The sequence below is a fragment of the Schistocerca nitens genome, chromosome 6 (genome assembly GCF_023898315.1).
Source record: "Schistocerca nitens isolate TAMUIC-IGC-003100 chromosome 6, iqSchNite1.1, whole genome shotgun sequence".
Classification (NCBI taxonomy): domain Eukaryota; kingdom Metazoa; phylum Arthropoda; class Insecta; order Orthoptera; family Acrididae; genus Schistocerca; species Schistocerca nitens.
Window position 1 is genome coordinate 115208126 of NC_064619.1, and position 14110 is coordinate 115222235.

The 14110-nt window shown below is 47.8% G+C and overlaps 6 non-coding genes across 6 annotated transcripts; all 6 read right to left on the reverse strand.

Annotated features, from left to right (window-relative positions):
• Nucleotides 1–3732: 3732 nt before the first annotated feature.
• On the reverse strand, nucleotides 3733–3806 carry Trnan-guu (transfer RNA asparagine (anticodon GUU)). Its single transcript has one exon. It is a non-coding gene; the product is annotated as a tRNA-Asn (tRNA).
• A 333-nt stretch (nucleotides 3807–4139) lies between these two features.
• Trnat-cgu (transfer RNA threonine (anticodon CGU)) lies at nucleotides 4140–4211 on the reverse strand. Its single transcript has one exon. It is a non-coding gene; the product is annotated as a tRNA-Thr (tRNA).
• A 687-nt stretch (nucleotides 4212–4898) lies between these two features.
• On the reverse strand, nucleotides 4899–4972 carry Trnan-guu (transfer RNA asparagine (anticodon GUU)). The gene has a single exon. It is a non-coding gene; the product is annotated as a tRNA-Asn (tRNA).
• Nucleotides 4973–5305: 333 nt separating this feature from the next.
• Nucleotides 5306–5377, reverse strand: Trnat-cgu (transfer RNA threonine (anticodon CGU)). Its single transcript has one exon. It is a non-coding gene; the product is annotated as a tRNA-Thr (tRNA).
• A 687-nt stretch (nucleotides 5378–6064) lies between these two features.
• Trnan-guu (transfer RNA asparagine (anticodon GUU)) lies at nucleotides 6065–6138 on the reverse strand. The gene has a single exon. It is a non-coding gene; the product is annotated as a tRNA-Asn (tRNA).
• Nucleotides 6139–12769: 6631 nt separating this feature from the next.
• Trnan-guu (transfer RNA asparagine (anticodon GUU)) lies at nucleotides 12770–12843 on the reverse strand. Its single transcript has one exon. It is a non-coding gene; the product is annotated as a tRNA-Asn (tRNA).
• Nucleotides 12844–14110: the final 1267 nt, after the last annotated feature.

Below are 14110 nucleotides of genomic sequence, written 5' to 3' on the forward strand. Positions count from 1 at the left end.
TTGCCTTTTACGAGGCCACTGAATCTGCGATAAAATTCTGCTGGAATTCCATCTGCCCCTGGAGACTTATTTTTCGTGCTTCCATATATAGCTTCTTCGACGTCTTCTTCAGTCACTTCCGAGATAAGAGTTTGTGCTTCCGCGTGGCATACTTTGCCCTGGAGGTTAACCATTAACTCGTCTTGAAGCTGTTCGTCAACCGGCTGACTAGACATTAAGGATTCAAAATGCTGTACGATCGCCTCTTTAATCTCTCTTTGCGTCGTCAGCTTCCTTCCATCATCAGTTGTTATTTCAGATAATATCTTGCGAGACGCCCTTTTGCTTTCACGAATGACATGATAAATGGAAGTAACCTCGTGCTGGGCTATGTTCTGGGCACGCGACCTTATTTGGTAGCCTTCCAGTTGTTTGCGCCGTAGTGCTAAAATTTTTGCTTTAATGTTGTTAATTCTTTCGTAGTTGTTCACAACTGTTGCATCGCACTTGTACAAATCCCTTAGACACTGAAAGTAAAATTCTATAGTTGATTTGTACCAAAAGTTTTTGTCTTTGGAGTAGTTTATGAAAAACCTCCGTATTTTAGGTTTGGCATGTTTCAGCCACCAGTCAGTGCCAGAGTTGTACGAGCTAAATTTGCTTTCACACTCTCTCCATACCTTGTGAAATGCCTCCTGACAAGCATGGTCTTCCAGATGTGAGACATTGAGCTTCCATGTGCCTCTACCTCTGAATGTCCCTTGTTTTATCAGATTGATTGTGCATATGTATGCAGCATGATCGGAAAAAACGGTAGGCCATACTTCGGACTGCAAAATGAGGTGTTTCAAATTGTGCGTGACATATATCCTATCGAGACGGCTCGCCGAGTGACTTGTGGCGTGGGTGAAGCCAGGGGCTGCACCGTGCATATGTTCCCATGAGTCTATTAGTCTTAAGTCATTAACTATACGTTCCAGTTCAGTACACTTGTTGAAATTGGGAGTTTGGTCTTTGGCATGCAAAACACAATTAAAATCCCCTCCTAGGATAAGGTGTTCATATCGAGTTCCAAATAGTGGGACAATTTCTTCTTTAAAGAACTCCGTTCTGCGGTGCCTGTTACTGGATCCTGAAGGGGCATACACGTTAATGAGTCGTATTTTGTTGATTGTGGCCGCTATGCCTTTACTGTTTGGTAGTTTTACTACATCTTGGACTACTATGCCCTCCTTTGTGAGCAGAGCCGTGCCCATTTCCGCTCCATGCCCTGGGTTTGTAATGGCGTTGAAGCCAGGTACGTTACCAAGCTCAATGTCTGTCACTTCTTGTAAAAGTATAATGTCACTGTCAGAAGCATATATAAAATCTTTTAAGTTCTGTAGTTTAAAGGAGCTATGAATCTTATTAAGGTTTACTGTCGCGATTTTGTATGCTTGTATGTCAGACATTCTTCGTTCTACTTGATCTAACTTTAAAAGACATTCTTCTGTTTTGTCTCGCAAACGTCAGGTTTAAAACGCATCTTAATAATATTCACCGGTAGCAAAAGTTTCAGCGGTGTGTCCTTGTTCTTCAGAATGTTCGTTCGCGGAGACGTCGTCGTTGAAGAAATCAGCCACCTGTGGGGCTAGCTTACAGTCTGTCTTAGTTTCTGAAACTTCTGTCATTTCAGCGTCGGCATTGTTATGGTCGCTTTCGTCTGCCCAGCTGGTTGAGGTTGTCGTCGTGGGTGGTACGAGTGAAGCTTCATGAGAGTGACTCGTTTCTTGAGGGTGGTTGGATGCTTTCTTTGTTGGCTTTCCTTGGACGTCTCGTTTTTCCAGCGCAGAAGGGGAACGCTCCACAGAAACTGGTGTCGCTTTCGCGTTGCTACAGATCTGTTGGTTTAAGGTACTACCTATTTCCTTCGCTTTTTGTCGGAGTGTGGGAGCTGTCTCCTCTGCACCTTTGCGCGCCAGCCGGCGTTTCTTATTTTTCTTCGGAGAAGTGCCTCTCGACGGACTTTCTTCAGTATCCAAGTTAGTGTCGCTTTCCTGCAAGGTGTGTCGGTCTTCAGCTTCCGGCGGATCAGCTGCCTTTACAATCGCAGGTGCCTGTGTCGGTGGAACTTCAACTGTTTCCGTAGATTGGCGGGACTCTTGTGGGTCGTCAGCTATGACGGCACTGACGTCCATCGGAATTTCAGTGTTTGGAGAATTTGTATTTGGACACGATTCAGGGGCTGAGGAGACAGTCGGCCGTTCGCGTGCCACGGCGGCGTAGGTTCCAGGCAGTGTTGTCATCGCCGGTGGCCTGGCGGCCTCGCCGGCCGGCAGCTGTGCAACGCGCCGCTGTATACATTCTGCGCGAACGTGCCCAGGCTTGTTACAGGCGGCACAGGTTCGCGGTTGGTCGTCATAAATTACAATCCCTCTATAGCCGCAGACATTGATGTACGACGGGATGTGCTTTTGTAACTCTACACGAAGCTGCCGTACGCCATTTAGTACTGGGAATTTATGCGCGCTTGACCATTTCTCAGCAAAGTTGCTGAGCACTTTCCCGAAGGGTGAAATTACAGCATTAATTTGGTCTGTTGTAATCTCAAAGGGTAACTCGAAGATTCGAATTGTGCGAATGCCAAAACCAGCATGTGCAACGGTGACTTCACCAACGTTTCCATCGGAGTGCTTAAATTTCATGACACCTCCGGAAGACTCAACTATTTTCTCGCACAACTCGGAACTACGCATTTTAACAAACACGACACAAGCTACAATCGACAGGTGGATCCCAATTACATCATTAAAGGAGAGCTTCACATCTTCTTCTAACCAATTTTCTACTTCAAACGACTTGGGTCTGGCATATCGAGGATCAAAAGTAAGTTTCAACGTATCTTTTCGACATGGTTGAGCCATCACTGCATGCTACTCATTACCTCTCGAAGCGTGCTATAAACAGAGTTTTAAGCCGCAGCAAGCGCAAGACTTACCACGCGGAAGCACAGACGGCGCAGCGCACACCACACTACGTCCTACCTCCACGCCGTCCGCCGGCGAACTACCACTGAGCTAAGAAGGCGGCAGCTTAGCGTTTGCGAGCTATCCCCGAATTGTCACTTCATCATACTGAATCTTGCAGCCCTCGACCAGATATCGGATTTGGCACACAGCTGCTGCTGGGGGTGTCCACATTGCCGTTTTCCAAATCTCTTGACTGTTTCGCCCTTACGATCGACGACGAGCGTCGGGCCACCAGAAGTTTGCGGTCTGCACAATCCTGACCTAGTGCACAGCTTGTGGGATAGCGTGGCTCGACTGCGAAATGCACCTTTCGGCTCCTCTCTCTGGCTACAGTATGCTGTTGTCCACAGTGGCACTGGCGTTGCCCATGGGGCTTCATGTAAGGCGACTGCACGTCTCTCGGCCAACAGCGGCCCACTGCAGACCGACACTTAAGAGACACCAAATACAAATCGACATCGAGAGACAGGCCCTGTCATATGGCAGTCGCGACGTATACGCTGAAATTGAATGTAAAGAATACGTCTTTTGTAGTGGGCGTCGCTCTACTGCAGTCACACATGGCGAATAAATAGGAAAACAGTAGAACGTCTGTGTAGGGCCATGTTTTTACCTACAGTGTCACTTGGCTGAATGTGTATAAGGCTGTGTGGCATCACTCAAACACAGCCAAATTGTCACGCTAGCTGTGTATCTCTAACAAAGTTGACGTATGTCCTCACCTCGGTGCCGGTTAAAACGATTTCGCCCCCGGGTGGGCTCGAACGACCAACCTTTCGGTTAACAGCCGAACGCGCTAGCCGATTGCGCCACGGAGGCCTTGACTTTGGCTCCCTTGTGCTCTGTATATCAACGCAATTCGTATACCTTCTGCAGGAATCTCGCAGAATGGTAGCATCTGCTTGCGCCTCTTCACATGGATAACGTGCATGCACACTGTAGCGAGGCTCGTAAACGAATGACATCGCCAAGCATGACATTATACTGCAAAATGCATACAAACCACTGTTGTGCCTATGCATTCAGAAAACCTCTGAGGCCAGTAGAATACTTGTCATAGGTTGTAGAACATCCCTTTCATTCAGTGTACTGCCATGTGTTAGATGCTGCTCGAGATAGCTCCGCTCCTTGCAGGAAGGTTAAAAAAATGAATGCCTTCTGTGAGGTTCGAACTCACGACCCCTGGTTTACGAGACCAGTGCTCTACCACTGAGCTAAGAAGGCGGCAGCTTAGCGTTTGCGAGCTATCCCCGAATTGTCACTTCATCATACTGAATCTTGCAGCCCTCGACCAGATATCGGATTTGGCACACAGCTGCTGCTGGGGGTGTCCACATTGCCGTTTTCCAAATCTCTTGACTGTTTCGCCCTTACGATCGACGACGAGCGTCGGGCCACCAGAAGTTTGCGGTCTGCACAATCCTGACCTAGTGCACAGCTTGTGGGATAGCGTGGCTCGACTGCGAAATGCACCTTTCGGCTCCTCTCTCTGGCTACAGTATGCTGTTGTCCACAGTGGCACTGGCGTTGCCCATGGGGCTTCATGTAAGGCGACTGCACGTCTCTCGGCCAACAGCGGCCCACTGCAGACCGACACTTAAGAGACACCAAATACAAATCGACATCGAGAGACAGGCCCTGTCATATGGCAGTCGCGACGTATACGCTGAAATTGAATGTAAAGAATACGTCTTTTGTAGTGGGCGTCGCTCTACTGCAGTCACACATGGCGAATAAATAGGAAAACAGTAGAACGTCTGTGTAGGGCCATGTTTTTACCTACAGTGTCACTTGGCTGAATGTGTATAAGGCTGTGTGGCACCACTCAAACACAGCCAAATTGTCACGCTAGCTGTGTATCTCTAACAAAGTTGACGTATGTCCTCACCTCGGTGCCGGTTAAAACGATTTCGCCCCCGGGTGGGCTCGAACCACCAACCTTTCGGTTAACAGCCGAACGCGCTAGCCGATTGCGCCACGGAGGCCTTGACTTTGGCTCCCTTGTGCTCTGTATATCAACGCAATTCGTATACCTTCTGCAGGAATCTCGCAGAATGGTAGCATCTGCTTGCGCCTCTTCACATGGATAACGTGCATGCACACTGTAGCGAGGCTCGTAAACGAATGACATCGCCAAGCATGACATTATACTGCAAAATGCATACAAACCACTGTTGTGCCTATGCATTCAGAAAACCTCTGAGGCCAGTAGAATACTTGTCATAGGTTGTAGAACATCCCTTTCATTCAGTGTACTGCCATGTGTTAGATGCTGCTCGAGATAGCTCCGCTCCTTGCAGGAAGGTTAAAAAAATGAATGCCTTCTGTGAGGTTCGAACTCACGACCCCTGGTTTACGAGACCAGTGCTCTACCACTGAGCTAAGAAGGCGGCAGCTTAGCGTTTGCGAGCTATCCCCGAATTGTCACTTCATCATACTGAATCTTGCAGCCCTCGACCAGATATCGGATTTGGCACACAGCTGCTGCTGGGGGTGTCCACATTGCCGTTTTCCAAATCTCTTGACTGTTTCGCCCTTACGATCGACGACGAGCGTCGGGCCACCAGAAGTTTGCGGTCTGCACAATCCTGACCTAGTGCACAGCTTGTGGGATAGCGTGGCTCGACTGCGAAATGCACCTTTCGGCTCCTCTCTCTGGCTACAGTATGCTGTTGTCCACAGTGGCACTGGCGTTGCCCATGGGGCTTCATGTAAGGCGACTGCACGTCTCTCGGCCAACAGCGGCCCACTGCAGACCGACACTTAAGAGACACCAAATACAAATCGACATCGAGAGACAGGCCCTGTCATATGGCAGTCGCGACGTATACGCTGAAATTGAATGTAAAGAATACGTCTTTTGTAGTGGGCGTCGCTCTACTGCAGTCACACATGGCGAATAAATAGGAAAACAGTAGAACGTCTGTGTAGGGCCATGTTTTTACCTACAGTGTCACTTGGCTGAATGTGTATAAGGCTGTGTGGCACCACTCAAACACAGCCAAATTGTCACGCTAGCTGTGTATCTCTAACAAAGTTGACGTATGTCCTCACCTCGGTGCCGGTTAAAACGATTTCGCCCCCGGGTGGGCTCGAACGACCAACCTTTCGGTTAACAGCCGAACGCGCTAGCCGATTGCGCCACGGAGGCCTTGACTTTGGCTCCCTTGTGCTCTGTATATCAACGAAATTCGTATACCTTCTGCAGGAATCTCGCAGAATGGTAGCATCTGCTTGCGCCTCTTCACATGGATAACGTGCATGCACACTGTAGCGAGGCTCGTAAACGAATGACATCGCCAAGCATGACATTATACTGCAAAATGCATACAAACCACTGTTGTGCCTATGCATTCAGAAAACCTCTGAGGCCAGTAGAATACTTGTCATAGGTTGTAGAACATCCCTTTCATTCAGTGTACTGCCATGTGTTAGATGCTGCTCGAGATAGCTCCGCTCCTTGCAGGAAGGTTAAAAAAATGAATGCCTTCTGTGAGGTTCGAACTCACGACCCCTGGTTTACGAGACCAGTGCTCTACCACTTTTTTTTTTTTTATTTCTGCGTAATGTTTTTATTCATGACGAAATAAAAAGACTTCTTCTGTATAGAAAAGAAGAGTATTTTCCTTGTTAACATTCCCCTGCTTGTCCTCCAACAAGGTGGTACTGACTCAGCTGACACGCAATCCTCAAAACTCGTCTTCTCGAAATCAATATGCCTTCACTTTTGTACCCCAAGCATTAAAGCTTGGCCTCGGTCGTGAAGTGATCCTTTCTTTTTCCCTTGGGTTGTCTTCTCGCAGATGTGAGGGCATACGTCGCTGAAGTCCGCAAACCGTCCTGTGGTGTGCTGGAGTGTGATGGTAGGAAATGTTCCTTCGGAAAAAGTGACATTCACAACGTGAGCCACAAACTGAAAACTTTCACTCGACTATCGAGGATAGTACAAAAACGAAGTCCTAATGTAAGCAAGAAAAAAAAAGTACAAGTACAATAATAGTGCACTTGGGTTGTAAAAACTGATCACCTGTTCGTTGATCCATCTGTTCGTCTAGCATCCTCTTATAAGTCCCTCCATAGTATGTGTGTCATATCGTCACTAGTTGTAATGCCGCGATATAATTGGCAAACTTTCGCTTATATTTTGGGTCCCTCATCAGTAACTTAGCCTGTGTGGCTAGGTATACTCTGTAGCCCATATATGTCCGGTCTTCCTGGGCATTAATGATGTAGTGCAGTGTGTGCGCTGCCAACCATGTCCACGTGTTCTTTTTGGTTACCGGATAGTAAGTTCCATCCGGTTGGAGAATCGATGTTATAGAGATGTTCTGCGGTGTAGTCCTGCAGATCAATGCCATGGTCCTACGACACCAGTTCAATATATGGCCGTTCTCACCACAGGCACAACGGTGTTGTAAGGTGTCGATGACATTACATTCTCGACACTTGTCGGAAACCGACAGGTGTATTTTATGGAGTCGCTCTCTAGTTGGTATTGTCTGATTGACAATTTTATACCAAGTGGATCGGACGTCAGTGCCTAGAACACTGTTATTGATGTTTGTCCAGATTCGAGTCCAATCCGTAGAGGGGTACTTCGTCACCATGCGGTTGGCTCTTCCAGTTTCGTTCATCAGACGATATAGTTGAGCAGATGTTAGATCACTTAATGGAGCACTCGATTTCGACTTCAGGTAGCTGGCTTCTAAGAGAAACATCCTGATATGATTCGCCTTATAGTGCACTTCCCCCAGGTTTATTGGTATTAGCATGTTGTATGGTTGATATGTCCTTATGGCCATACGAAGTGCGCTGTCGGGGTATTTGTGGCACAGCTGCAGTGTATTACGTACGAGGAGAGCCTTGCATTTCGTTGGGACATCTATTAGACCCAGGCCCCCTTCCTCCGGAGGGAGAGTGACGACGTTGATCCCCACCTTGAATATCTCACCCCTCCAAACATACCATCCGACTGCCGACATGATGCCCCTGGCAATAGTGTCTACCACCGGGAGAACCTGCCCAACATACCAGATTTTGGAAAGAATCTTGGTATTGATGAATTGAACTCGTTGAAGCAGATTCTGTTCTCGGCCTTTATTTTGTTGAAGGCAGGCTTTCGTGATGGCCAAGAGTTCTTTCCAATTGACTGCCGTTGTTCTTATAGGGCAACTGCTCATTTTTATACCTAGCAGTTTGACAGTCTCGCACAACCTGTAGGGACAAGTACCATCTGTCGGAAAGCCTCCCCCAATCGGCAATAATCTGGTCTTCGTATAATTTAATTTGGAGCCTGACGCTCGTTCGTATTCAGTGATACTGTCAGCGACCTCCCGTAGCTCCCGTTCCGACCGTATGACAGCACTCACGTCGTCCGCATAGGCAATACATTTTATGTTGTATGAGTAGACGGTTAAGCCCTGAAGTTTGCAATGGAGCATCCGGAGAAGTGGCTCAATTGCTATGACGTAGAGAGGCATAGACATGGGGCATCCTTGTCTTACTGATCTTTCAATAGGAATCGGTCGGGTGAACTGACCATTAACAATGACCTTAGAAGTGGCAGCGGTGTATATATTGCGAAGCACTGTAATGAAGTCGTCACCGAATCCAAGATGTTTCATAATTTGGAACAGATAACGGTGCGAAACCCGGTCAAAAGCCTTACATTGGTCTAAAGCAAGAATTGCTGCAGTCGGCCGTGTAATTGCACTGAACGAGATGATCTCCCTGTAATCCGCAAGACTTTTGAAGATATTACGTCCAGGTACTGCTGCTGACTGGCTGTGATGGATTATCGTCCCTAGGACGTTTTTAATTCTATGGGCAAACACGCGGGCCACAATCTTATAGTCGGAATTCAGGAGGGAGATTGGTCGAAAATGATTGATGTCGTCGTGTGAGTGTTGTTTCGGAACAAGTACTAGTAGACTGCCATTGAAGTCTTCTGGTAGTGGCAGACCCGCTCTAATTTCGTTACATATATGCACAAAACAATTTTCCAGTAGATGCCAGTATTCCTTATAAAATTCAATGGGAAGTCCATCCGCGCCAGGGGATTTATTAGGCTGAGCCTTTCTCAAGGCCATCTTAATTTCATCCGCAGTGACTTCACTCATCAGTGACTCTCTGTCAGCCTCGGCTAGTTTCGCTGTCAGAAGATCTTGCATGGCGGAGATGATCTCATCGTCTGTCGGGTCTGCCATATAGAGTCTCCGGTAATAGTCAGTGATATAATCCTTTATTTCCAGCTGAGTCGTCAAGAAGCCGCCATCTTCCGTTTTCAATTTACTGATCAGTTTTTGTCTTGCTCGTCGTTTCTCTCTGCCGAGGTGGAACGAGGATGGATGTTCATCGGAAGTACTGTTGGTGTCTCTAGAGCGGATTTTGGGACCTTCCATTTGTTTCCGTTTCAGCAGTAACAACTTTGCCTTAATCCTTTTAATTTGTACGATGGTTTCGTGCGTGACAGACGTTTCGGAGTATAAATCACGTAGGCATCTAAAGTAAAATTCAAAGGTCTCCGTTTGCAAGCGGCTCCTGGCGTAGCTATAGGCCTTCAAGCACCTAATAAGTCGAGGCTTCGTATAGTGGCACCACCACATCGTGACAGACGGAAAAGTAGCCTGTCTGTGTAGACTCGATTCCCAGACCTCCTGCAACTGTTCTCGTAGCCCTTGCTCTCGGAGGATGTCTACATTTAATTTCCATCCTGTTTTGCCACGGAACGTTTTCTGTCGGGTCATACGAATGGTACAGTGGTAGGCCAAGTGGTCTGAGAAATATATTGGCCACGTTTCCGTTGCCGATATTTGCCCTCTCAGAGTTTTCCCCACATAGATCCTATCGATGCGGCTGGCAGTTTGTGCGGTGTAATATGTAAAGCAGCTTTGGTCCCCATGTAGTATTTCCCATGTGTCCTCCAGTTCGAGCTGACGCACTGTTTCTGCGAGAGTAGGACAACCATTAAAATTCGGCCTTTGATCTTTAGGCTTTAAAACGCAGTTGAAGTCACCCCCAAGTACCACGTCTTCTGGATTCCGTCGTAACAGATATAACAGGTCAGTAGCAAAGAACTGGGCTCTGCGCACTCTATTTTGATTACCAGAAGGGGCGTAGATGTTTATAAATCGTATACCGTGAATTAGACACGAAATGCCTCTCCCGTTCTCCAATAGTTCGACGTCAGAGATGGTCACACCCTCTTTGATTAGGAAAGCCGTACCGGAGGAGCTATCCGGAGTGGTGTTTTTTACCACTTCGTAGCCAGGAATGTCAAGGTAAAGGTTGTCGTCCACCTCCTGCAGCATCACAATATCCGCGTCACAGCTGTAAAGGTAGTCGCGAAGACTGTACAGCTTCTGAGTCGAGGTAATTTTATTGATATTTAACGTGGCTAACTTGTAGTCCTGAAACGGAGGAGGCATTTCCAGCCAGTGGGGCGAAGTCTCAATCCAAGCATGGAAGGGCGACGTCGGTGGGAACCATTAATAAGTATCAGAAAAGTAATCAGCGTCCCCCGTCGGAGTTGTTGAAGCAGGTCCTGTACTTTTGAGTTCTTCCTCCCTCACAGCTGAGGAAGCACCTTTCGCCGAGCCGACCTTATTCGTTTCAGTGTCCACTGACATGCCTTCTACGTCATCTGCCCAGTCGCCAACATGAACTGAGTCCCTCTTGGTGTGTGAGGCTATCTCAGCCAGACGGAGGTGTGTGGAGCTATCCCTGACGACCCGTCGTGTAGTCTTTTCCCGTGCAGCGAGAGCGTGATCTTCGACCTCTGACTGGGGCTTCGTGGTGTCTGCCACATCGCTGGTGCCACTCTGTTGCTTCTCATCAGGGTGTCCATGTAGGGCATCGGTAAGGTCGCGGGCAATCTGCAGACCTTTCTCACGCAAACTTGGTGCAGTTTGCTCGACATTCTTGTGGGCAATCCTCCTTTTCTTATGTGTCTTCGGTGAATTGCCTCGCCTTCCATTTTCGTCAGCCTCTGGAGAGGAAACGCTATCTTGCCCACCAGTGAATCCTGCCGTTGGCGCTGAGACAGGCATCTGTTTATTGCCAGTGTCCGAATCGTTGACGTTTCCTTGGGATTGTACATCACAGGAAAGGTTGGCCAAATTCGTACCCACTGGCTCGTTAGTTTCCGGTGGAACCTCAGGGGTTACATCAGTGATGTCCTCTGTGGTGGAAGTTTCCATTGGCGTCACTCGGTCGGCGTCCAAGGCGTTGGAAATTGTGTCCACAACTGAATGTTCCACGTTGGCCATGTTCGTGCGGGCTGCCGCCACATATGTCAGCGGTAGGGAAGTCATCGTATTAGCTGGCACAGTGTCTCCTGGTGGCAACTGCGTCACCCTTCGTTGGATACATTGAGCACGAACGTGATCCGTGGCACCGCACCCTGAGCAGGTACGCGGTTGACCGTCATATATTACGATCGCCCTGTATCCACAAATAGTAACGTAAGATGGTATGTGCCTCTGCAGTTCCATTTTAACCTGCCGAACACCGTTCAGGACAGGAACCTTAAACGTCGCCCATTTTTCGGCAACATTGCTAACAACTTTACCATAATTTTTTAGCACCGCGTCGATGTCAGCCGCAGGTACTTCAAATGGTAACTCAAAAATTCGAAGAGTTCGAAGACCAAATCCTGCATGCAAAACCTTAACCTCTCCGACGTTCCCATCACGGTGCTTAAATTTAAGCTTACCACTACATGACTGCAAAATCTGTTCGCAAATAGCAGCGGTTTTAAACTTGATGTAGACAACGCTACTAACGATCGACAGGTGTACGCCGATGATATCGTCAAAGGATCGTTTCAGACTTTCCTCAATCCATAATTCTATCTCAAAAGATTTCGGTCGTGCATAGGTGTGATCGAAGACAAATTTCAACGTGTCTCTGCGCGTTATGTCGTTCATGGTCCGGTTCTAAACATTGTCACACAATAACACGTTATTGTGACCGCTAGAACAGCGTCTACTCACCAGTAAACAGCACACAGCCAGCAGCAGCGAGGACGTAAACACGCCGGGCGTCCGCTCGCCACGGCCGCTGAAGGCCGACTGTATCCACTGAGCTAAGAAGGCGGCAGCTTAGCGTTTGCGAGCTATCCCCGAATTGTCACTTCATCATACTGAATCTTGCAGCCCTCGACCAGATATCGGATTTGGCACACAGCTGCTGCTGGGGGTGTCCACATTGCCGTTTTCCAAATCTCTTGACTGTTTCGCCCTTACGATCGACGACGAGCGTCGGGCCACCAGAAGTTTGCGGTCTGCACAATCCTGACCTAGTGCACAGCTTGTGGGATAGCGTGGCTCGACTGCGAAATGCACCTTTCGGCTCCTCTCTCTGGCTACAGTATGCTGTTGTCCACAGTGGCACTGGCGTTGCCCATGGGGCTTCATGTAAGGCGACTGCACGTCTCTCGGCCAACAGCGGCCCACTGCAGACCGACACTTAAGAGACACCAAATACAAATCGACATCGAGAGACAGGCCCTGTCATATGGCAGTCGCGACGTATACGCTGAAATTGAATGTAAAGAATACGTCTTTTGTAGTGGGCGTCGCTCTACTGCAGTCACACATGGCGAATAAATAGGAAAACAGTAGAACGTCTGTGTAGGGCCATGTTTTTACCTACAGTGTCACTTGGCTGAATGTGTATAAGGCTGTGTGGCATCACTCAAACACAGCCAAATTGTCACGCTAGCTGTGTATCTCTAACAAAGTTGACGTATGTCCTCACCTCGGTGCCGGTTAAAACGATTTCGCCCCCGGGTGGGCTCGAACCACCAACCTTTCGGTTAACAGCCGAACGCGCTAGCCGATTGCGCCACGGAGGCCTTGACTTCGGCTCCCTTGTGCTCTGTATATCAACGCAATTCGTATACCTTCTGCAGGAATCTCGCAGAATGGTAGCATCTGCTTGCGCCTCTTCACATGGATAACGTGCATGCACACTGTAGCGAGGCTCGTAAACGAATGACATCGCCAAGCATGACATTATACTGCAAAATGCATACAAACCACTGTTGTGCCTATGCATTCAGAAAACCTCTGAGGCCAGTAGAATACTTGTCATAGGTTGTAGAACATCCCTTTCATTCAGTGTACTGCCATGTGTTAGATGCTGCTCGAGATAGCTCCGCTCCTTGCAGGAAGGTTAAAAAAATGAATGCCTTCTGTGAGGTTCGAACTCACGACCCCTGGTTTACGAGACCAGTGCTCTACCACTTTTTTTTTTTTTTTATTTTATTTTTTTTTTTTTTTTTGGCCTCCATCCACCCCTTCTAGCCCGTCCTCACGCTCGCCAAAAGTGCCTTCATCGGCTCGGCTTCTCCGCCATTGGCAAAAATCTCCGTTGAATTAAAAATTTAATCATGTAACAAATGGATTCTCTTCAGTATCCGTGCGGTTATTTGGTTAAGCCACTATATGTGATGTGGAAAATAAAGCAAATGAAATCTTCTGCAGGAATGTTAGAAAACTCATCACTTTCCGAGGGAGACTGAATGTGTGAAAATAAACTTGTGATGCTGGAGTCTTCCACAGCAAGAAGGAACAACTCTTCCTCTCACAGGAGAAGGTCAAACATAACGTAAACACATCTTCTTTTCAATAAACGAATCTAACTAATTAAATAAACAAGAAAAGAATAATTTATAATTTGAATAGTAGATCTACAATTTTCGACGGGGATCTTGTAGAACAGTCTCGCATTGCTCTCGACAGAAGAGGTATCATCCCCCAAAGCGTCACCACTGTCGGGGTGGTCCGTTGCATGGTCGTGGCCGTTCGATCGCCGCAATCCGAATCCTAATTGCGACTATCATATTCGTGAAGGGGCCATCCATCAGAATTTTCGGACTGCGACGGCGCCCTGGAGGAATATCTCTCTACGTCAACGTTCGGAGGAGAAAGAAAGCATACTTTTCTCTATATTTGTCAATTCGTTGAAGTTGCTGGTGTTGAGTGATTAGGTAAAGCCAATAGTCTTCTTTATTTTTTTCTGGCACCGATAATATATAATACACCGTCTGACCTTGAAGCCAATTGACTGCTCGTCGTTTTGCCGGGGGGTATGGAACGGCATCGGGAGTGAGGAGTCCA